The sequence below is a fragment of the Gallus gallus genome, chromosome 2 (genome assembly GCF_016699485.2).
Source record: "Gallus gallus isolate bGalGal1 chromosome 2, bGalGal1.mat.broiler.GRCg7b, whole genome shotgun sequence".
Classification (NCBI taxonomy): Eukaryota; Metazoa; Chordata; class Aves; order Galliformes; family Phasianidae; genus Gallus; species Gallus gallus.
The window spans coordinates 143,338,758-143,361,883 of record NC_052533.1 but is presented as its reverse complement, the minus strand read 5'-3'; the positions used below and the strand labels follow the sequence as shown (position 1 = coordinate 143,361,883).

The 23,126-nt window shown below is 39.9% G+C and overlaps 1 protein-coding gene across 2 annotated transcripts in view; it reads left to right on the top strand.

Moving 5' to 3' along the window:
• The window catches only part of FAM135B (family with sequence similarity 135 member B), a 191,028-nt gene that overhangs the window by 7,199 nt on the left and 160,703 nt on the right, over nucleotides 1-23,126 (top strand). Inside the window, exon 1 of one of the 2 annotated variants that reach the window (XM_040695874.2) lies at nucleotides 762-1,595. The exons of the other annotated variant lie outside the window; for it this stretch is intronic. The gene's annotated coding sequence lies outside the window, so the exon portion shown is untranslated. Of the gene's footprint in view, nucleotides 1-761; nucleotides 1,596-23,126 lie in introns of those variants that run through there. 2 annotated transcript variants of the gene reach the window in all.

The window sequence follows — 23,126 nt, the reverse complement described above, 5'->3', positions numbered from 1 at the left end:
ACAGGGATGAGGTGTAGAGAAGTTATGTCAGGAAGGTTACTCTCTTTTCGCAAGAATAAGCATCTGCAGATTGGCCCAAAAGGAAAAGGAACAACGATTCCACAGTGTTATGTTAAATGTGCCTAGATGGTGGGGAAGGGAGGAAGATGGGAATTTGGGAGTAGATTTAAATTGCATCAGTTCTTTTGTCTGTGGAGGGAAGAAACATTGTTGGAGGAAAAAAAAAGTGAGAAATGATCAGCAGTCTCCTGCTAATTTTGAGTAGCACTGTAGATTAAGCCTTGTTTTCTTTAGGTGACTTGCACTGGTCGTGGGTGACATTAGCGCTTTATTAAACTTGCTGTGCCAAGCAGCTCATTGGTTTTGTGTAGCTAATAATAATACCTAATTGTGAAACAGAAGGTGGGATAACTCGGCATCAGAAATTGGAATGCAAAAATAGTTGCTGCCAGATGAACTAAAAATACACAACAGCATAACTCTTGCCTACAGCAGCACAGGCTTGAACACACATCGGGTTCCGGCAGCAGGGACAAATGGTTTTCCTTTGTTTTCAGCAGCTGCTGATCAGCAGTGCTGGCTGGTGACCCACACGAGTCACCGCCAAGCTCCGCCTCAGGTGTGTGCTAGGCCTCCTGCAGCAAGTTAATTAGTATCCTCAGCAAGTTAACCATTATCCAGAGCCATAAACAAGCTATGCAGGGTGACTACAGAAGCCAGTTTGTGCTATCGTGAGCATACCTGATCATGGCAGTGACCAACAAGGTGGGAGTGACCTGCAGCAGGGACAGGGGGTCCTCTCCTACCATACTCTCCTGCTGTGGGGATAAACAGCAGATGCTACAATCCCTGCTGAATTGTGTGCCTTGGAGTGTTCCCTACACAAGAGTTGTTTGTTCTCAGTGATTTATCCACTATTCTCTGCAGCTTCTTGGAGCATACGCATCCTGTCAACTTGGGCATTACAGGGGTGAAATTTGATTTACCGTGTGCTTGTTTTTCTGCTATGAACTTTGAAGTCTCTGTGCCAATAGAGTGGCATACATGCAGTGGTGATGGGGGACCATGAAATAGGTTCGTTAGATTTAATTAGGAGACATCTAATGCCAGCATCAGCCATGCAACACAGAACATTGTCAGATATTAGATCAAAGACAGGGCACACGCTGTAGAATAAGAAAGGTGCTCTGAGAAAAGAGATAATTAACTGTATTGGACACAAGTGATGAGCCATCTTCCCCGGAGAATGGACACAAAAGCAACATAGGGCTGAAAGAATGAAGGCAAGAAACAAGAATTCGAAATTCTTGCAATACAAGTAATAAATCCCAACTTTGCTGGGAATCCTTCACTGTTTTGAAGACAGAGACAGCTGTGGCTGAGACATGAAGGGCAGAAGAGAATGACTGGTTTGCTCACACCTGCAGGTGGGAGGAGTGGCTGGTAGCTGTATTCGCATTCGTGCCTTGCTTTCTTTCCCTAAGTCAGGTGTCTGCTGCTTACTGTACAAAGAAAGGTTCTTTGCTCCGAGCAGAAAATGGCAGTATACTGGAGAACTGTAGCTAACAGAATTGTTTGAAAGATTCAACCTACAGGTAAGTCCTTTCCTTGATGCACCTAAGCTTTTCTTCTGCCTGTTTTCCTTCCATGATGTATTACAAGCACTAACTCTAAGGACATGTTTTTTCCTCGTGTCTCATCTAATGCTTCTTGGTGCCAGGAAGATCTGCTGCAGACAGTCCAGGAAAAGCACAGAGATTGTTTATCCTGCTGTAGTTGCTCTTGGGCTTCTCTGGGCTGAAGTTATTCTGAATGAAGGGCGCATCAGGGATGAGAAACTACTTTCTGGTGGTGCTATTCTACTTATTCTTCCAAGAAGTGGATGGTAAAGGCCATTTTTACTCATAGGATAAGTTCATAGGATAATTCAGGTTGCAAGGAACCTCAAGAAGTCTCTATCCCAAGCTCCTGCTCAAATCAGCGTCAGCCATGGGTTCAGACTCATTTATGTATGGGTTTGTGCATACTGGCTTTTTCCAGTCCAGATTTTTACCCATCTATAATGAAAAGCAGATGGCCTATAAAAGCTTTGGAATGGTCAGGATGAAAGACAGCAGCATCTTTCATAGAAATATCATATTCAGAGATGGAAGAGATCTGAGAGCAAAGAGCATTTCCATGAGGATTTCAGACCATGGAGGTGCCCAGAGGAAGCTGGCAGACACTGAGATGTGCAAAGTGTGATAGAGGTGAAGATGAACTTCTCAGATGCGTCCTTGGGCTGTCATGGGTGGGTTTATTCCTAGGCATAAGTGACTTCCTCTGGGGGGTTTTGGAATGATTTGCCAGGAGGAAAGTACTGATGGTTATAGTGAAATGAGCTTGGCTTGCTCTGCTTCTGTACATGGCAGATGACTCTTCCGGGAGATGATGCCTTATGTCAGTGATTCAGTTACGGATGGTTTGAGACCTTTTACCATATCCAAGATAAGGATTGAAGGATGACTTTTGGAGGAACGATCCATTCAGAGGCAGTAATCACCAAGAAAAGATTATTTTAGAAAATAATCACTTATTCATTTCCCTCTTATCTCTTTTTTCCCTCCAAAAGCTCAGTTTAAAAAAAAAAAAGTTTTTGCTTTCAGGAGCAATGTCACTGATAATCAGAAGCCCCTCATTATAACAACATTTTAGAAAGAATTTGATGACCAATTATATAAATGTTTCCCTTTTGTAAAAACAGCTTGGGACTTGTAAACACACTCGGTCCACATCTCTGTAAATAATTCATTATGATGAATTATTTAGTTGTATAAGCTGTGTTTCATGTAAGGAAATGCTTTTCTTAATGCAGATTTTCAGATAATTTCCAAAGGGATAGCTGTCATTTTGTTCTTTTCCTTCTGTCTGCAGTGTGATTGATTTTTTTTGTCATGAGTCTGTTCTTCAGGAATGGCTTCTGCTTGTCAAGGTGACTTCCTTGGCAGTGACAATGATGAGACCTTTCAGCAAAACGAGGCTTAGCAGAAGTCAAGGAGTCCACTTCCCATTGTAGATGTGAAGAGGGCAGATTTTAGAATCACTGTTCATTTTCCAGAAGAAATGAAGGATGACAACTTCAAAACATGGGAGAGGAGTAAAGGAAATGCTGTTACTGCCCAAATTTTTTGATCAGTGCTCCTTCATTTTTGAGGCTTATCTGTGAAATTAACTCCAATTTTGTTCTATTTTTATATTTGGCCAACTCTCTTGCACTTTCTTTTCTCTCTTCTTCCTTTTTCCTCCCTCACAAACAGATGAGTTTGAAGACAGCATGAATGAAACAAAATGTTGGCATGGTCTAGCTGGATTTGCTGACAAGAAAAACATTGTTAAATGTGAGACATATGCCTTAATGTGTGACTGTAATTTTATAGAAACTTTTATATGTTATGGTTGGCAACGGAATCCCTGTAGCCTATTCTGGCTAGAATGAACAGTGTTTCTTAGTCCTAAGACAGACACACAATCTGAAGTCAGCTGAAGTATGAGTGGTGAAGTGAATCTTGGTTATGAGCAGTTCCATTGTGTTGTTTTATAAATGTAGATGGTTATACAGCCATGGTGCACTTGTGATAAAGGTGATGATGATCTCATTATCAGTAATTCTCCTTTCTGTCTTCATCCCACATTTGACATTAAACTACCTGGAAGTACTGCAGCTCTATTTACTCCCCCTGTAGAGCTCCGGCTTGCATTCTCCAGGAGTTCATGGCTGGAAAACCAGAGGGTTATTGACTCCAGGTTGTCCTGTGAGACATTGTGCAGCCAAGACCACTGAGGTGGAGATGAATGCCCCCGTGCATTTGGTCATGCAGTCTGGGAACTTGTTGAGCTGCTCTTCCCATTTGCTGAGAAACTTGCACAGAGCCCCATTCTCCCCCTACCTTCTTACTCAAGGGTCTCCATGCAAAAAGGCTGCTGCTAGTTCCTGTATGGGAAGATGGTGTCATGTGAGTGTTCACTTTTTAAATGAGATTCTGGTCATGGGTAGAATTTAATTTGCTTTGCTTCACTTTTCTGTGGTGGCTTCAACTTCATCTAAAGCAGTTGCCAACCTTCTCTTCTTGGACAGGGCAGAGGAGTAGCTATTTCTAAGCCATTACATAGATAGGCTTTTAAACACCTACTTTAGGATAGAAAGTTCACACTCAAACTTTGCGTCTAAAGGAGAACCTGGACAAATAGTTGAGGAAGAACTATTTCCACTGCAGATGTCTGTTATTCCACCAGGTGTATCCAGTGTTATTTACTCTCAAAAGATGAAACACCCCGTGGACAACCCGGGCCTTAGACCTATTCTCCAGGTGCCTTTGCTGCTTGTTTTTAAGTTTCCTGCAATATGCGGTATAGTGATCTTCTTGTTGCAGAAGAGGTCACATGCAGGCCTCCTGCCTTTGTCATTCAGGTTTCCAAACCGTTCTGCTTATTGGCTTGGCAAGATGCCCCTTCTCTCATGACTAGTTAGTTGCTGTACTACAAGAAGAAAAAGAATGCTGAAACAACCCTAAGCACTGCTTCACATTACAGATTGTAGTGGTAAGATGTAGTTAGGGAGTGAATGGTTTATTTGGAAAAAAATGTAGCCTATTTGGAGAAACTGATTTGAACATTGAGATTGAAAAGGCCCATGAGTCAGCTTGGATAGTAGAAGCACTATAACTGCCTTAGCTTGGTGCCCAGCTGCACCAGAACATCACTGTGATCTACCCCATATGGTGGGGTCCTCTAGCACTGCCCTATCTCAGCCATCCTTCTCTTGCTCCCTGTCAAGATTGTTCAGAGGCAGCTTATGCACACCTCTGTGGTGGTTCAGATATGCAGTACCCTTTGTTTGGAGGAATAATTTAGCTCTTTGTGTGGGTGCATTTATGGGAACACACAGCTCCTCTTAAAGAGATACTTATGTTTCTGGTGGTTGCAGAGGTAATGGTAGTACATTAAGGGGAAAAAAAAAAAGCTATTTTGGTGGAGGAAATTTCCATTATTCACCAGTTCTTTGCAGGCAGCATTATTAATTGTGAATATGTTATTTATATCTTAATAGATTTTCTGCGCAGGGGGAGAAGGATGGTTGGGATTTGATTGCCAAAGGGATGAGGTATATGATAAAACAGTTTGAGTTGGAAGGAACTTTGAAGATTATCTTATTCCAACCCCCCTGTCACAGGCTGGGTCACTTTCCACAAGACCAGGTTGCTCAAAGACCTATCCAGTATATCACCAACAGCCTTATGAAAAGAATTGCACATTAAGGTCTTGTACTTGCAAATGCTGGTAGAGTAACAATGAGCAACTCCTTTCCAGATGGTGGATGGCCCATTCTGGTCCCATCTGTGGCGCCTGATTGTGGCATGTGGTGCAGGCTGAGCTGACAGTGCAAATGCCTATGTGAGGGGCTGTAGCTGCTGTAGGAAGCTGTGTCCCTTCTCCCAGCCTGTGAGTACAGTCTTGTTGCAGGACTACACTGAATGATACTAATAGGGCACCTGATGGGACAAAGAGCACTGATTTTCCAGTTTTGTTTTTTTTTGTTTTTTTTTTTTTGTAGTTTTTTTGTTTTTGTTTTGTTTTTTTATAGAGCGTGCTGCTTTTTGGAAGCTTATTCCAGAAATTTTCACTCCTCTTTAGTGTCCTCTTAGGACAGCTAAAACATTGCTGAGTATATCTTGAGAAGTAAACTTAAATGGTTGTTCTCTCTCCACTGTTGTGCAATATGATATACAATTACTGAATTCTGTGGCTGCTCTCACAGGGTCTGCAGGTCAGATGATTGGGTTATCAGCAGGAATCTAAACTATTCATGTATTAATTTTTTTTCTCTTCTAGTCTGGAGCAATAGAGCTGCTGAGGGAGAATGTAAAAAGCTTTCTTTTAATTTTAGAAATGTTATTTATCTCATTTTGTTTATGAATCCTTGATAAGTCTCAGCAAATCTACTGTGAGCCCCAAATCAGAGTTGCATGTATTAAATCAATGATCTAGAAAAAAAGGAATGATCAACAAAGCAATAAAGTTGTAGGAAATGGAATATTATCAAGCTCAGCATGCAGAAACTTAACAAATACATATGAAGGAAATAGAAATTCTCTACTGATGAATACAAGGTAATGTACAATGGAAATAAATACTTTGAATGTCTCAATACCCCTTGCTACGTTCTAATTCTCAATACTTGAGGGGAGAACCTTCAGAAAACTTTTCGTTGTGTAAAATCCTTTCTAAGCAAGTGGAAAACTTGGTGCATGAGAGCTGGAGTGAGAATTATTTCTGAAAAGAAGAATTAATCATCATTATTTTCCCTCAGTAAAATGTTTGACAATCAAATAAATAAATAAATAAATCTGACATAATTCTGTGGCTCTTCTAAAAGTTAGTTCATGAATAAGCTGGAAACTAAGTATACTCTAGGCCTTTTGGAAGGCTCAGGCAGTTTTATTTTGAATGCCTACTTTCATTTCAACTTTCACTTGTCTTGGAAAACCATTCATATGGAATTGAAAAAAAAAAAAGTTCCCCAAACGAACCAAAAAGAAACAGAGAACACAAATGAAACATGCTGATTCATTGCGACACAAATTTTCAGATCTATCAAGATATTTTATTTCTGTCAAAAATGTAGTTCTGTGGGAAATATGGGGTTTTCATTTTGAGTCTGAACACATATAAACACACACCTACTCACACAGTCAGACAGTTTCTTGCTATAGGTCCCACAGCATGCTCTCCAAAACACTGCACTGTCTTATCAGAAGCATGGAATCCCCTAAAATGGTTCATCTTAATCTGTTTGTTGTCTTGTATGGATTCTGTATTTTAAGTAGAAAGCTTCAGGAGCAGGTGACTGGAACTATTAGTGATAGAAAGACTTCCATGCTTTGGATTTGCGAAGAATTAAAATGTTATTTCAGCTGTGAATATGAAAGACTCCATAACTGAAAAATCAGTTATTGAATTTTAAGCTCCTATTATGGAAATTAATGAAGTTAATTGAACATAGAAGGGTTTTTACACCTGTTCTTAGGGTGGTAGCTGACATGCCAGACTCGGTGCAGGAGTGCACTGCACAACTAGCTGCTGAGTATCTAAGATAATTATCAGATAAATTATTTACATTTTCTGTTTTCATAATTTTTAGTAATGTAGGAGGAGCATAAAATTCTGTGAAAGTGAAAACCAATACAATGAATGTAGATTAAAAAAATATTTTTAAGCCATGAAGCTTACCAAAAAGAAAGAGAAAGGGGAAGGGAAGGGGAAGGGAAGGGAAGGGAAGGGAAGGGAAGGGAAGGGAAGGGAAGGGAAGGGAAGGGAAGGGAAGGGAAGGGAAGGGAAAGAAGGGCCTAGCAAAATTTAAAGAAGGAAGTGAAAAAAACAGACTATTCAATTTTATGGACAATGAAAACTTCCACAGTTATAGCATGAAATTAAATTCTCTCATGTCTGTGTACAGGCTGAAAAAGAGGCTGTACTCCCATCAGATTCATTTTTTGCATCAAGTAATATCTGAGGGCAATTATGACAAAACTTGCTCATCAGTAAATGCAGTCTGTAACTTTTCATTGCAGGACTATTTTTACTTCTTATCGAATCCTCTTTCATTTGTCTTGCTGTTGCATATATGCATATATGCTTTCAATACTCATATCCAGTACGCTGAAGTCAAAGGGCAAACTCTGATACCCATTTCTTAGTTCATAAGTCCCTATCCATACATAGAAGCCATTGTAGGTTTTTTCTTGATTTGATGCTGATATTGGTAGGCCGGAGTATGCTTAACATTAGGCTTTATTGCATAGACAACTACATCTGTATTTTGCTACGCTTCTTAAGTGTTATAGTGCATTTCTTGCTAAAAGGCATTCATTCATATATCCTGGTTTGGGTGCTGTGTGCTGTCTTCTGCAGTAATATATGTATTTCAAAATATGTTAATTAACTTTTTCTGGTTCTTAAAACTGCAGTGTTCATGATTGCACATTTAAAGGTTAAAGGCAGCAAAGCCCCAGTGGGCAAACTTTTTTTCTTTTTTTTTTTCCCAGCTTAGAAATACCCCTCCACACCTTGTCCCCTTTTTTTCATCTTTGTCGGCATCTTAGGATGAGAGACAGTGGTTTAAAGTGGCCAGGGGAGCTTCAGATTGGATACTAGGAAAAATTTCTTCTCAGAAAGAATGCTGAGATATTGGAACAGGATGCTTAGTGAGGTGGTGGAGTCACTGTCCCTGGAGGATAGACGTGCCACTGAGGGGCATGGTTTAGTGGATGTGGTGGGGATAGGTTGATGGCTGGACTAGATGATTTTAGTGGTCTTTTCCAACCTTAATGATTCTGTGATCTACTCTAGGTCACAGGTAGGATGGATGCAGAACTAAGTAAATGAGTTTTCAATATAATGAAATTTTCATAGTATTGGTGGCTGTTCTTATTTACCTGTCCATATACTGCAGATTACCAAAGAAACAAGGGAAATAATTCCACTACTGCACTGCATCATTGCAGCTTCATGAAAATTGGTCCAGATACAATGACCCATGAGAAATAGGGCCTGAAATCAGCGTTGTTTCAGCATGTAGCACAATTGATTTGCTCATCTCTAGCCTCATAGGCATGTTCTGCATTATACTTCTTGCTAACTTGCCCTCAGCTCCGATCTCTTTGTTTTTGTTGCCTCTGCATGGAAACATGCTGCATTTGAGTTACATTTCAGCATTAAGCCCAGCATGTTTGAGTTTGTTCTTCCTTTTATCCCTCTAACCAATAGACAAGACAGAGAGCTGTGTTGACTTGTTCCCTCTGCTTTTGAAGGTTAGCTGCTTTCTCTCCATTCTCCCTTATCTTCAAAATTAAATTGTATTTCTCATAGAATCGTAGAATAGCTGTGAGAAAATGGAGCCTAGGTGAGGTTATCCAACACCTTTTCCACTTGTATCTTGAAAACATCCAGTGATGGAGGTTCTTCCATGTCCCTTGGAAGGTTGTTCCAGTGATTCATTGTTCACACTGTAAAATAAATTATTTCTTATATCAAGACAAAACCTATTCTGGTGCAACTTGCTCACAGTTGCCCCTTGTATTTTCCATGTGGCTCCTTGTGAAGAGAGCCTCTGTTATCTTTGTAGCCACCCTTTAAGTACTGGAATACTGTGATGAGGTCCACCCCAAGCATTCTATACACCAGGGTCAAAAGACCTGAATCCTTAGCTTTTTTTTTTTTTTTTTTTTAGCTTGTGGGGCAAGTTCTACAAACCTGTGATTGGATGCAACACTTAGGGACGTGGTGTAGCGGACACATGGTGATGCAGTGATGGCTGGACTAAATCATTTTAGTGGTCTTTTCCAACCTTAATGATTCCACAATCTCTGTGGCCCTACTTTAGATTCTCTCCAGTCTTTCTCTGTCTTTTTTGGATTCTGGGAACCAGACCTGGGCAATGCTCCAGGTGCAGCCTAACAAGCATTTCTTATGCTTCCAGAATCCCTGCCCAGATTGGATAAGTAATATTAAAGGGGATTTATCCCTATGCTTCCTAACCACATAAGAAATGTTAAAAAAAAGTTCTTACTTTATTTGACTTAGGTGTTTGTCTCACTGGGAAGCAGAATGTGGATACTCCATCCTCAGTATCTTGTTCAGCTTTAAAAATTTAACAAGTTCCTGCGATCTACTCAAATCACTCAAAACTAAATCTCCTATCTTTAATTATATCTGTAGCCCCTTCATCTTAGGTGGGCTTGGGATTTCTTTGTTTTCTAGTACAAGAAGATGGATCATGTGACATTCTAATGGGCATGGTCATGGTGGGTTTATGGTTGGACGAGATGATCTTAGTGGCCTTTTCCAAACTTTGTGATTTATGATTCTGTGATCATCTGCATTCTTCCTTTAGCTTGCTGCCTTCCTTTTCTGTACCTGTATTCCTTTTCCTTCTAACCTGTGAGTGATCTCTTCTTCACCAAAATCTCAGCATCTTTCCCATCACTCTCTTCTTCTTCAGCTCTCTTACCATCTACACTCTCTATATTAGGTAGAGGACAAGCCCTGAGAGGACTTAGCTCCTCTGCTATCTGTCTTCTGGAAGGACCCACATCCTCATCTAATCCAGGGAACTTATAGAAAGAAAATGACAGTCTTTAACGTTGTCCTCTGTAAGCATTTGCAACTAATTACGAAAGCTACAGCTACCATGAGAGCAGATGATGAACTCCTTGAACGGGTCTCTGAGGACTGTATTAGAAGCAGATGAGTCACAGTTGCACCAGCTGATTGCAAAGAAGTGGGTGGGAGGGGAATAGACCATGTACTTTGTTCTGCTAGGTACGAATAAAAGAGCTGTCAGCAGGCCCTGGAAATGAGCAGGGGTGAGTTTAAACTGACAGATCTGCTGCAGGGAGATGGAGGCAGCTGAGTCAAAAAAAAATGAAGCATGAGCTTTTGAGTCAATTCACACCTTGGAAACATCCCATCCCAACAACAAGAGTGGGAGATCAGTTGAAGAACTGCTGGGTGGTGGAGCTATGCAGTTTATCATGTGGAGTGAAAGATTTGTTGGTCTTGCTGATTGTGTGTAGCTTCTTGAATATAAATGTTTGGAGTTAGAATGGACTTTGATTTGAGTCAAATTAGTAAATGCATTTAAGTTCCAGCATTTAAGGTTGGGGTGAAACTATCTACATATGTGGCCCAATACCCGTTGCTTGCCCTATGATCTTACAGAATCCGGAGTGTGTTTTATTTGTTTTGCAGTTTTACTGCAAGTTAAACTGTAGTTAGTTCCTGAGGCTTAGGGACAAATGTGGTCATGTGACCAAGAGCTTCTGCAAGTGCTGCTCCACTGATGAATGATGTTTCTTGTGGGTCCCATTAGTTTTCAGTATTCCACTGTAAACAGCTCTTTGTATGATTTGTGCTTTTTAATGATAAGTGCAACCACAAACATTGATATGCTACGTTTAGAGATTATAGTATTTGGCAATAATGTGGAGAGTGGTGCACAGGGTTCAGAAGATACAAATATGCGTAGAATGTGGTCTTAAGCAAGTTAGTTTTGCATGTCTTGTAAAATTCACTCAGCCTAGACTACATAGTGTTTTCTGCTCCACACGAGAACATAATGCACTTACCATCTTTGACACACCTTGCAAGGGTTTTTGAGGCTTCACTTGGCCTTTTGAGATGTGCATCTTAGCTTGCTACTTTTGGCATGCCATATGATACGTAAAGCAGAATACAGTCTTGCAGATAGATGGATAGTGGAGGATGGAGAGCCATTAGTTAAGTTCTGCATGGAGCCATGCATTTCATATTATGAAAATAAAAAGCTGTGGAGGACTCCTGACTGGGGGATGAAGACAGTGTGAGAATGTAGTCTTCTTGCAGCACAGAAAAGCAGTCCACACTGGTTGATCTAGAAAAACAATCACAACATTCTAGGGCAGGTCAAAACAATTCAGGCAGACGCATCATCAATAACTGATTATTTGCAGCTAAAATTAGACTTGGAATTGGCATTATGTATCTTAATTAAAACAAAGCTATCTTTATCAATAAGCTATGACAACTTTGAGGAGACATTTCCTAGTGAATGTTAATTCTTCAGTCGCTTTTGATTAGTAGATAGGATTACATTAAAATCGATCCTTCTCCTGAGGTCCATTTGTGTGCTCTTCCTCAGTATTGAATTATATAGCTGGCCTCGTTCCAGGCACAGGTTCCCCATCGAGACAATGAAATCACAGCCACAGAGATGCTCATTTGTGTTTTACAGTATGCCATTTATTTATTACAATGGGCTCAGAAGACTTAGCACCTTGGTGAGATGTTATCTTAGGTTTTGGATCTCTGTCAAACTTTATTACTTTCTTTTCAGTTCAGTTTGCACATAGCTGGCTTTTGAAGATCGGAGGGGAAAAGGTAAGGCAAGAAAACAATGTCCTAAAATGTAGGTGTAGTGAGATTTTCCTGGGTGCACAAAATGAGTTTCTGAATTTCAGTCTGGGACGAAATGCTACTGGAGAAAATCAGAGAAATGCATTACCTTGGAAGGATATGGGTCTTTTAAAAAGATGTCGCCATCTGGCTCACGTGTGGGCTTTGGACCAACAACTCTTAAAGAAGCTATCCCTAAACTGTGCTAAGTTACTGAAGTTGTTCTTTTAGGGTCCCTGTGAAGCTGGTGGGATTCAATGACATTGGTCCTCACTGAGCAGAGAGGAGCTCTCATGTCTTTGTTTTCTGTTTCAAAGTTATTTCTTAAAAATTGAGTGTAATTAAAGCTATGAATAATGCTTCCTAGGGAAACTGGAGAAGCTTCATAAAAAGTAGCAGAGAAAAGCTGTTGGCAGTCTGAAAAGTGTAAGAGCTGGACAGCTTTCCATTTTACTCCCTCCCACCTTTCCCATCTGTAGCTCTTGTCATCAGTCAACAAGCCAGCCAGGAGACGGTGAGAGCTAAGCGGTGTGCATTCCCTTAAGGTTCAAGACTACATCTTTCCTTTCCTCCCTGATATCCTTTAATAGTCAGCATGCTATGTTCCCTGACCTACGCAGTTGCGATCTGGAAGCTATCATGCAACACCTGACTGGTTCGGTGGCACTTGGAGTTATATGAGTATCTCTTGAGAGTGGGAACTGGTCTCTTAACTGAGCCTATAAGCTTAGTTCTAAGCCTGCCAAGGCTGAAATCTGAAGTGGAAACATATATATAATTTAGACAGGAAAAATAAAACACTATGGGATTCCTTACACTGTTGTAAACAATATTCTGTATCACTTAGTTTATGTGATTTGGCATCTCTAGCAGAATTAATGCTCTGTGATGTTGCTAAGAAGGATGCTGTGCCAGAGTGGAATGGAAGAAAATGGGGGTCGAAAGTGACTGATATTACTTGAAATGAGGAATATGGGAGATACACAGCAGCAGGCTAATTATGTAGCTTGTCTTCTTTATTTTTTCAAGGAAGGTCACATTCCTGAGATTACTGTCAAATGGAAAAGTCAGTTATTCACTGTCTTGGATCTGATTATTAGTAGATAACAGGTTTATCTTTATATACCTGTGAGGTGTGGTAGGAGTTTCTGAACAAGCAAGTTAGACATAATATCTACTATTTTGTAGAATGAATCTCTTGTGAAGATTCACCTTAAATATATGTTCAATTTTATTTACTTGATTTTGTTTATTTATTTATTTATGTATTTATTTATTTTGGTAGCAATACCTAGGGTTCAAGGTAGATGATTTCTCATCTTCGACTGTCATTCAGCCAATATCTCACCTGTAATCCAGGTTGTGCAAATTCATTAACAACAATACAACATTTCATGTTTCGCGGAACTACGCAACATTCTGGGAGGTGAGGTAACTGTGTTTTTTATTTTTATTTTTAAACAGTGATCCTTTAACACGAGAAAAAGTAGTCTTAATTAGATTGGCTAATACACAGAAATGTTAACCAGCTCTGCAAACTGAAGTTGATGATGATAATTCTCAGTTGGAAAGATAACGTGAACACAAACATATGTTGTTTTAAAACAGCTTGTGTCTTCAGCAGAATTATAGAATCACAGAATGGTTTGTATTGAAAGGGACCTTTAAGAGCATCTATTTCCAACCCACCGCTATGGGCAGGGGCACCTCCCACTAGATCAGGCCCCATCCAGCCTGGCTTTGAATGCTTCCAGGGAGGGGGCATTCACAACCTCTCTTCAGCAACCTGTTCCAGTGTCTCACTACCCTCACAGTAAATAATTTCTTCCTAATATCTAGCCTGAAGCTATTCTCTTCCAGTTTAAAGTCACTTCCCCTTGTCCTGTCACTACCTGCCCTTATAAAAAGTCCATCCGCAGCTTTCCTGTAGGCCTCCTTCAGGTACTGGAAGGCTGCTATAAGGTCTCCCCTGGCCTTCCTTTTATTACTGATGTACCTGTCGAATTTCTTCTTGTTCCCCTTTATATCACTGGCTAGATTTAATTCTATCTGAGTTTTGGCTTTCCTAATCTTATCCTTAGCTGTTCAGACAGCTTCTTTGTAGTCCTCCCAGGAAACCCATTCATGCTTCCACTCCCTGTAGACTTTCTTTTTGTGCTTAAGTCCAGAAGCTCCTTGTTGATGCACAGAGGCCTCTTGGCATTCTTGCCTGCCTTCCTTTTTCTTGAGATGCACTGCTTCTGGACTTGGAGGAGATGGTTCTTGAGTACTGACCAGCTTTCCATGGGCCCCTCTCCCCTCCAGGGCTTTGTCCCATGTCACCCTGCCAAGCAGTTCCCTGAACCGTTTGAAATCTGCTCTCCTGAGGTCCAGAGTAACAAGCTTGCTGTACACCCTCTTTGATATGCTAAGGATCTTGAATTCCACCATTTCATGGTTGCTGCAGCCAATACTGCTTCACGTTACTCACCATCACCTCCTTGTTGGTGAGGACAAGGTCTAGCACAGCAGGTCTTCTTTGGGGTTTCTATACAACTTGGAAGAGGAAATTATCATCAAGACATTCTGGGAACCTCCTCAATTTCTGGTACCCTGCTGTGTTGTCCCTCCAACAGATATTGGAGTGGTTCAAATCCCCAAAGGACCGTGTTTTGTGAATGCAAAGCTGCTCCTTCTTGCTTGTTCCCCATGCTCTGTGCATTAGTGTGCAAGCATTTGAATTGGGCTCCCATTGAGGCTAATTCACCAAATGGAGTTCCCTTATCCTGTACCTTAGGTGCTGTCTTACTAGTCTGTGATCTAGCTCCAGGCCCAGGGCATCCATTACCATCATCAGCCTCAAAGTGGGATGGTTTGAGGATCTCCTTCCCTGGCAACTCTAGTTTAAAGCCCTCCTGTTAAACTGGGAAGCTAGTAGCCAAAAAAGCTTGTTGCTGTATTGTGCTGAGAGAAACCTCCCATGCAAAACTGAAAAAAATGAAATAGGATACAAACAACAGTACAGTACTACTTGAAAAAGTCCTTCTGATTGGTTTATGTATTTCAGATGTCTTTGCAAAGCTGAGGAAAACTTGCATAATCTTGTTTCTTCTGTTCATTTTGGGCTTCTGCAGTGTTGTTTCTTGCAAAATAGGGGCCTTTCCACACTGTGTCTCCAAAGACCCTGTGTTGTACACCTGAGCTATGCTTTCTTGGGACACTGTCTCATTTGACTAGTTCATTTTGTTGTATGATAGCTGACAAGGAGGATGAGGAATGCTGAATTTTCCTTTTTTATTTCAGAGTTTCTTCATTCTCCTGTGGCTAAATCTCTCCATGCAGAGAATTTTATTTTATTTTATTTCATTTTCCTGGATGTTAGTGGCTTTCTCCCAACTCAAAGAAAGCTTTCAGTAAGCAAGCTGGTTCTATTTTTGTGCCTACCTTGCTGTGTGCAAGTTGGAAGTTGTTCCTTACTGCTGCAAGCTCCCTACTGTTGTGATGAGCGTTAGAGCCTTGGGACTTCCACACACCTGAACTACGTGGCTGCATTCCACATACTTGTCTCACCAGAAAAGACTCCTTCTTACAGTGAAAAAGGGTGTTTTTCAGCCCACTGGTTTATGTGAGAGACTAACGGGAGGCTGCATATCTTTGATTGCCACAAATCAACTAGTAGATCTTTACATGCTTTTAAAGCCAGTGGAGCTGTTTGATTTTGCTAGAAATGTGAGGAAATGCATTTTGGGAGCAATCAGTCCAGTAGTGCCAACTCAGTATCTGACAAACAACGTGAAGTAATATCACAAAGTAAAGCACAATGATTTGGAGCATGTCATGGATAGCAAAGTCTCATTCTCTGTGGGATTGCTTGCTCAAATTTAGGCACTATTTCTGCACTTTTAACTGGAACCCCCTCTGCTTTGGGGGTTGTGCCTCCAAAGACGGGTTAGGCTGCAGTTGGGCTTGAATTGCCATGCATCCAGGTTGATCTCAGTATGAAGTTTTGTCTGAAAAAAGAAAAAAAACATCATCTTGCAAACAAGATCCATGTATGAAATTACTCATACCTGGTGAGCCCTGCTTTTGCACATTGCATTGGAAGAGCATGTATAAGGCAAGTCATACAGCCTTTCATTTGGTGTTTGATTAGTAGAAGGATAATTTTACTTATTTCTTGTCTAGTGAGAAAGTATTTTAGTTGAGCTCACTGCTTTGACATACAGAAAAGAAGCATTTCTTAGGACTTTATCAATTCAGTACACCGCAGTAGATAATTTCCTTATAATCTCTGTAGTTTCTGAGCTACATTAACACTGTTCTTCCTCTGCTAGTGATGACAGTTGTTAATGGGTCTGGGGTAAGGCAGTCTGGCTGGTGCCCAAGGGACTGTGTAGATCAATGTAGAGAGAGGTGGCAGCACTCTGTGGTCAGTTAGTTGTCAGTGATTTTGATGATATTGTTCAATACGAGACAAAGTAAAGAGTTCAGGGCCTACTCTGAAGCAAGAATTAAATTTGACGTGCATTATAAACATCAGTGATAACTATCAGTGCAGTGAAAATATAAGGAGTTTCAACTAGTTATTGATACTTTAAGTTATTGAAATCAGGTGTGAAAAGCAGAAAAGCTTTTCTTCATACCTCCTTTCAGCTGCAGTATTGCTAAAGCACCTGAGATGGATACAGTGAGTGATTACAGTCAGACACTGAGGCAGATAAGATGCTTCTTACCTAAAACAATCTGCTGGTGCCTAAGTGAAACAAATACTGCTACAGAAAGACAGGGATTCTCTGAAGCAAGGTCAAGTTATTTATTGGCTTGAATTAGACCAGGATTTCACCTGCTAGTTTTTCAGAATTAAACCATCTGATGTTTACTGTTGGACAACCAGTGGCTTCTGCAAGAGCCACAGATGGGGGTTGAATATCTCTGTCACCCTTTCAGACATGAAATTCTTTTTCAGTTTGTGTGCATCCAGCAATTTTTTAATTATAGTACCCAGCACTTACAGCTATTTACCTCTTGGAAGTACTGCACAATTATTAGCAAATTAATTACTGCTTCATTACCCTGTGAAATACCCTGATAGTTATCTGATTATAGGAGAGTCCTCCAGTGAATGAGAATAACCATGTAGGTTATAAGAATAGGTCACGTATTGTAGAAAACTCAAATAAATGTTTACTAAAAGCTGAGACCACCTGTCCTGTCTGTTCTGACTCTGAACAACTTGATATAGCTGTATGTGTCCCTTTTCTTTTCAGGGGAGTTGCAGGGAGACTAGATGACATTCAAGGGCCCCTTCCAACTCAGACGACTGTGTGATTCTATGATGACTTGCATTACAAAATTGATTTGCTACCATATAAATCCTGTAACGTGGCAGATGATTTGAGAACAGGAAGAGTGAAGGGATGTTTCTGCAGTCATAGCAGCAGTCGTGGGAGCTTCTTCTGTTCACTTGGGAATGCATTTTGCTGGGAGTGGCTTAATAGACAGAGTAATGTCATCTCTGCAGTCTTCTCCAGAGAAATGGGAATGGAAATGCTGTGGTTGAAAGGAATAATATCTGAAGTGTTGCAATTAAGAGAAAGGTTTGAGTGGACAGAAAATCTGACCTATCTTTTTGGAAAAGGGGAGCTTCCATTTAATTAGTATTCTTTCTTTGCCTTCCACAAATTTAAGTATTTCCTTCTAAGAAAATATGATCTAACGTGAGGATTAATTAGACTCTTAACCACATTTATCTCCTTTACACAAGAGATCATTCCCTGATGAGGGAGAAAAAGGGATGTTTTATAAATAGTAATGAAAATATGGCAATTTAGAAAATTAACATAGTGTAGTAGCTGACACAATTCTTTTTTTTTCTATTTATAAGACCAAATATGTTAGGCTATCAGAGCCTCGAGAGCTAAACGCTGGGAATGATGGACCCCTAGTGCCAAGGCTGTACAAACAAGCAGGAGGAAGAACTGCTTGCTGAGGGCAAAGAAGAGATCTAAATGACATGGGAATTGTTCTGTGCCTAATAAACCTCCAATTTCTGTGCCCCCTTTTGCAAAGTCTACAAGTTTTAAAATGCAAATGTGGCTGTTTAAATGTATTTATCAACTTAGGAATCTTTAGGGTTTCCACTTGATAGTTTTGCATAGATGTTTTTATGGTGAATGCATGCATATAACATTTGAGAATGATAATGGGATATTTAGGTTATTGGCATGAAAAGGCAGCTTCTCCATCTAATAGTTTCTCATACTTCCTACCTGGGTTGTCTAATGGACTCCATACTGATTTGGCTTAATAAAATATTGGGATTAGAAGTCACCAGCTGCTTTGTGAAGGAGGCAACCATACATCTCTTGCAGGAATTACAATTCCTCCTATCTGACAGTAAAGTAACTGGAAGTTATGGATAGGAGTGACTAGCAAACACCGGCTTAGTTTTAAATTCTGTTGAGATTATAAGTTCTTTTTTTGAGATTGTATGTTCCAAACTCATCCTCTCTGTAGTCTTTTGTTCATTTCTCTCCTTGATGGATTTGTTCTCGTCCTTTGGAACTTTTTTTTTTTCTTACAGTAGGTTATGCATCTGTTTTTCCAGTACCGTGTCTCTGATCTCTGACTTTCAGCTGGAGTTTGTGCTAGAGACACTGAGTCAATGATTTGGCCACTAGATGCCCTTGCCGGATTTGTTCCTTGCCACTAAAATAAGACTGACAGCATGTGTCTGTGCTTTTCATTTAAAGGAATGGGTCTTCCTATCTGGCAGTCTCTACCCTCTAGTAAAAAGGATGGTTGGACTGTGGACATTGTTTATGCATATGAAATTATCTCATTTTGAAGATGTACGTAAGGTTCTGCTTTATGGGATTAGGAATAAAATCCTCATTTTTTTTTAGTTTACTCTAGCACTTTAAAATTTAGCATTTTGATTTATTTTTTATTTTTTCCCCAAAAGGTTAATGCAGACATGTTGAATAAATAGTTCTGTACATCATATTTATGTAACCCTTTTTCTGGGCCAGATTCCAGATTTTCTTGATTTCATATGTCTTATATCTCCTCAGGAGAGACTAATTCTATGTTAATTACCATATTAGGGTTGACTCAGTTAACAAATATGGTTTGTGATTTATATAACTTTAACAGCACTTTACCTGCTAACTTTTTAATGGGATGTTTAATTCCATTAATCCTAAATAATAATAGTAATAAAAAAATTCTATTCAGCTCACTGGCTACATTTCTATTTTTCCTGTTATAGAATACCCTAGAAACTCTCCAGGCTCCACCAACTTTTACAAGCAATGGGTTACTTAGGTGCACATGGAGGCACCTAAACTCAGATATGGAGCCGAATCCCCATATAGGGAAAGAGAATCTTTCTCTTCGTTTTGTTGTTGTTGTGTCTTCCACATTGACTTTGAACACCATTTCATGAGTATTTGATGTAGTCTTCATAACATGGTGTTACCAATAGATATACTGCGACTACTTCATCCCACATTTCCCTGTGTCCCATTGTGTTATTGTTTTCCAGCAATGGTGACTATCTGCGTTACCTATGAGTTTCATAATTTGTTCCAAATTCCAGTAATGTTCCCCTAACTTTTTGTCTACCAAAGCCATCTCGATCTTATTTATTTTAGTCAGATTTTAAAAAGAAAACAAATTCTCAAAGTCCTCAGATGAAGCTTGGATGTACCCTACTGAAGAACCACACATTTAATCTTTAAAATGGTCTTTCACTGTTTTATCTGTAGCCTTTTTTTTTTTTTTTTTTTTTTTGGTGAATTTTCTTGTTGTTCAGCTATGCTGTCTGATGAAAAATATTTAAAAGCTACAACTGCAGCAGAGAATAGCATAAAGATCCCAGCGTTGATCTGTCTCTGAACTGATAGACTCTGACCAAGTCATAGTTGCTTTCGTAAACAATCATGCTGTCTGCAGTGTTTAATATATATCTTATTTAGTCTATGAGGACTGAGAGCTGGGGCTCTTCAGCCTGCAGAAGCCTCTGAGGAGACCTTATAGTGGCCTTCTAGTACCTAAAGGGGGCCTACATGAATGCTGGGGAGGGACTTTTTAGAAAGGCAGCTAGTGACAGGATTAGGGGAAATGGTTTTAAACTGGAAGAGGGTAGATTTAGACTAGATTATTAGGAAGAAATTCCTTAGTGTGAGAGTGGTGAGAAACTGGAACAGGTTGCCCAGTGAGGTTGTGAATACACCCTCCCTGGAAGCATTCAAGGCCAGGCTGGATGGGGCTTTGAGCAGCCTGGTCTATAGTATGGGGGTTGGAACTAGATTGTCTTAAAGGTCCCTTCCAATCCAAACCATTCTATGATTCTATGATTCTACATTTGTCTTAGTATATATTGTATACTGTACTTTCTTGAAGCATTAAATATTTTGAAAGACACCCTTATCTGCCTGTTATCAGTCATGTTCAGAAGTGTTTCAAGAGGGAGTTCAGGTCCAGGAAAAAAGATATAATGAGACTACAGTCAAGAAAAACGTAGGTTGGTATTTGTTGTCCAAGCACATCTGCCAGATTCGCAGATTGTCAGTTCTAAAGCTATTGTGTTAAATATTAGTTAAAGGAAACACTTACGGGTTGAAGTGAGAATGGATGGTTAGCACTTGTGGAAGGCTGTTCAATACTGCAAGAAGAAAAAAGCATTTCATCCAGTAGTATTTAACTTACTTATCATTGACTTGGAATAGAATGTCTCCTTAGGAAGTCTGAGGAAGAACTGAAACACAGAAGTTCTGTCTGAATGTGTGGAAACACTTTTGTACTCTGTGGTGACTGAGCCCTGTCACAGGCTGCCCAGAGGTGTTGTACAGTCTCCTCCTCGAAGATACACAGAAGAAGCCTGGCATACTTCTTTGGGTGTCCCTCCTTCAGCAGGGGTTGGACTAGATGGACCCAGGGATCCCTGCCCAACCTCAGCCATTCTGGAACTATCTGATTCTATTTGAACTAGCCCAAGAAAAATACTATATGAAGCACTTTGCAGGGATTCATAGCTCTCATGCCTGAACATTTCATTGTAGCCTTTGAGCTAAGTGAGTGAAGAGTGCTATTCATACCCCTTCCCCCCCCCCCCCCTTTTTTTAAGGTTGTAGAACCATTAAAAAACACTAAAGTACTCATCCAAATCACCTAGAAAATACGTCACAACAGAAAAAAAAAATGGATTTCTTGTATCACAAGATTGCATAATGTTCTTTCAGTCATGCTTCCACACTGAGATGTGAGCATAGTGCAAGGCTATTTTGTATTGAATAAATATGTATGTAAGAGTAGGGATGTGAAATTAAGTTCTGGAAAGGATGTAGGGGCTGCAGGAGGCCCAAACTGGAGGAAAACAAAACAAAACAAAACAAAAAAACCCACAACAAACAAACAAACAAAAACCCAGATCAGGTTTGCTGTGGATCTAGCCAAGAAACAAATGGTGGAGTAATCCAAGTGGTAATGAGCTCAAGTCTATGTTCAACACAATGTTCAGAGTGAATAGAAATAATGCTTAGAGTAACTTTCTGGCTCTTAACCAGTTACACTGGCTGAAGTGACTATGAGTAAAACAGAATCAAAATTCACAGAGGAAAATATTTTGGGGGTTCATAAGAGTTTCCTTCCTTTATTTATTTTCCTTTGATTGGAAATTGGCTGTTGAATTCCTTCTGCATTCTTACAGAATGCAGATCCAAGAGTCACAGCAGTCACCCTTGGCTGTCTATGAAAATTCACAGGAGACTGGCACATGATGGACAGATCTTAATTTCATTTCTTCTCAGATGAGTTATGAAAATTTGGTATTTCTTTGTATAAACCTTGGAAACTCCAATTCATACAGAATACTGAAGCATGTCTCTTCAGAGATCAGACAACAAACCCCAGGTAGATGTATTTTATTTTCTGTCCAAGAAGGGCTGAAACATTTTAGTTTTCAGTAACATCAGACAACTACACGACACCTCGGAGATCATCTAATGATGATGAAGAATGTAATTTGTTAGACAGCTCTTCTGATTCATTTGCACTCTATGGGATAAAAGCTCTTATGCATATAAGAGTGGAATTTTTCAGTGGAAAACCGGAAGGTGACCTTCTAGAAGCTGAAAAGAGCTGCCGTGAGTCTCACTAGCCTATAAGAAATATTTTCTTTGAGTGTTCTTTCTTTATTGTTGACAGTGAAATGATTGGCTAGTAACAAAAGTGGAAATGTTAAAAAATAAAATTTCGAAATCCATAAAACTCTGTGATTCTGTAGCAGGAGTCACAACTGTATTGGGATTTCTCTTGGCTTTTAGCCATTCTTGGAAAAGAATAGCAGCAAATCCAGTTCTCATGGGGCTTGCCGCAGAAGCAGAAATGTACTTTGATGTCTGACTCTTTTCACTTCTGTAGCTTGTTTCAACATTGTTCATCTTTGTCAGCGCCATTAAACTTGAGGGTGCCTTTTTTGGTTTTGAGTTTGAGCCAGGGTGCTTCCTCAACAGCTCCGTGAAGTAAGAGATGAGACAAGAGTATACTGACTAGCTGCAGTTTGGAGCATTTCCAGTACAAATGACAAAAACACACTCTTAAAATTTCAGGGTCTGCTCTTCAGTGTTGACATGCCCTTGGCATGTTTACAGAAGTCTTCATTCACCACCACTCTATGCTTCGAATGAGCGCTTAGGGTATTTTCAGACACTCTCTGGAAGAGGATGTGTTCAGATATGGAACAAAGCCCTGCTGTTATCAGGACTGCTGCAGGGATTGTTGCCATGCTCCTAAACAAGAGGAATATGTTCTTCTTGAGGTTTAGATTTATCTATTAGATATAATCATCCAAGCAACAAGCTGGGAATTTAAATATAGAAGTGTCCTGTATTTGCAGTATATAATTCAGCATGTGTGCATAATTCTGTGCACGTGTCTGTGTGTGCATGCACACATGTTGGTAAGCATATGTCTTCTTTCAGTCTAGAATAAACATATTTTGATCAAGCATCAGCCTCAGCCACAGGGTTTCTTTCCTTCTAGTGGCTGTGGTCTGCTGACTAAATAAATCTTTCAATAATGATAAATCTTCATAAATGCTTTCAGTATTTAAGAGCCTAACTATATTCCTTCTCCCTGCTTAAGACTGGGAAAGAAAATACTATTTCTTACTGAAA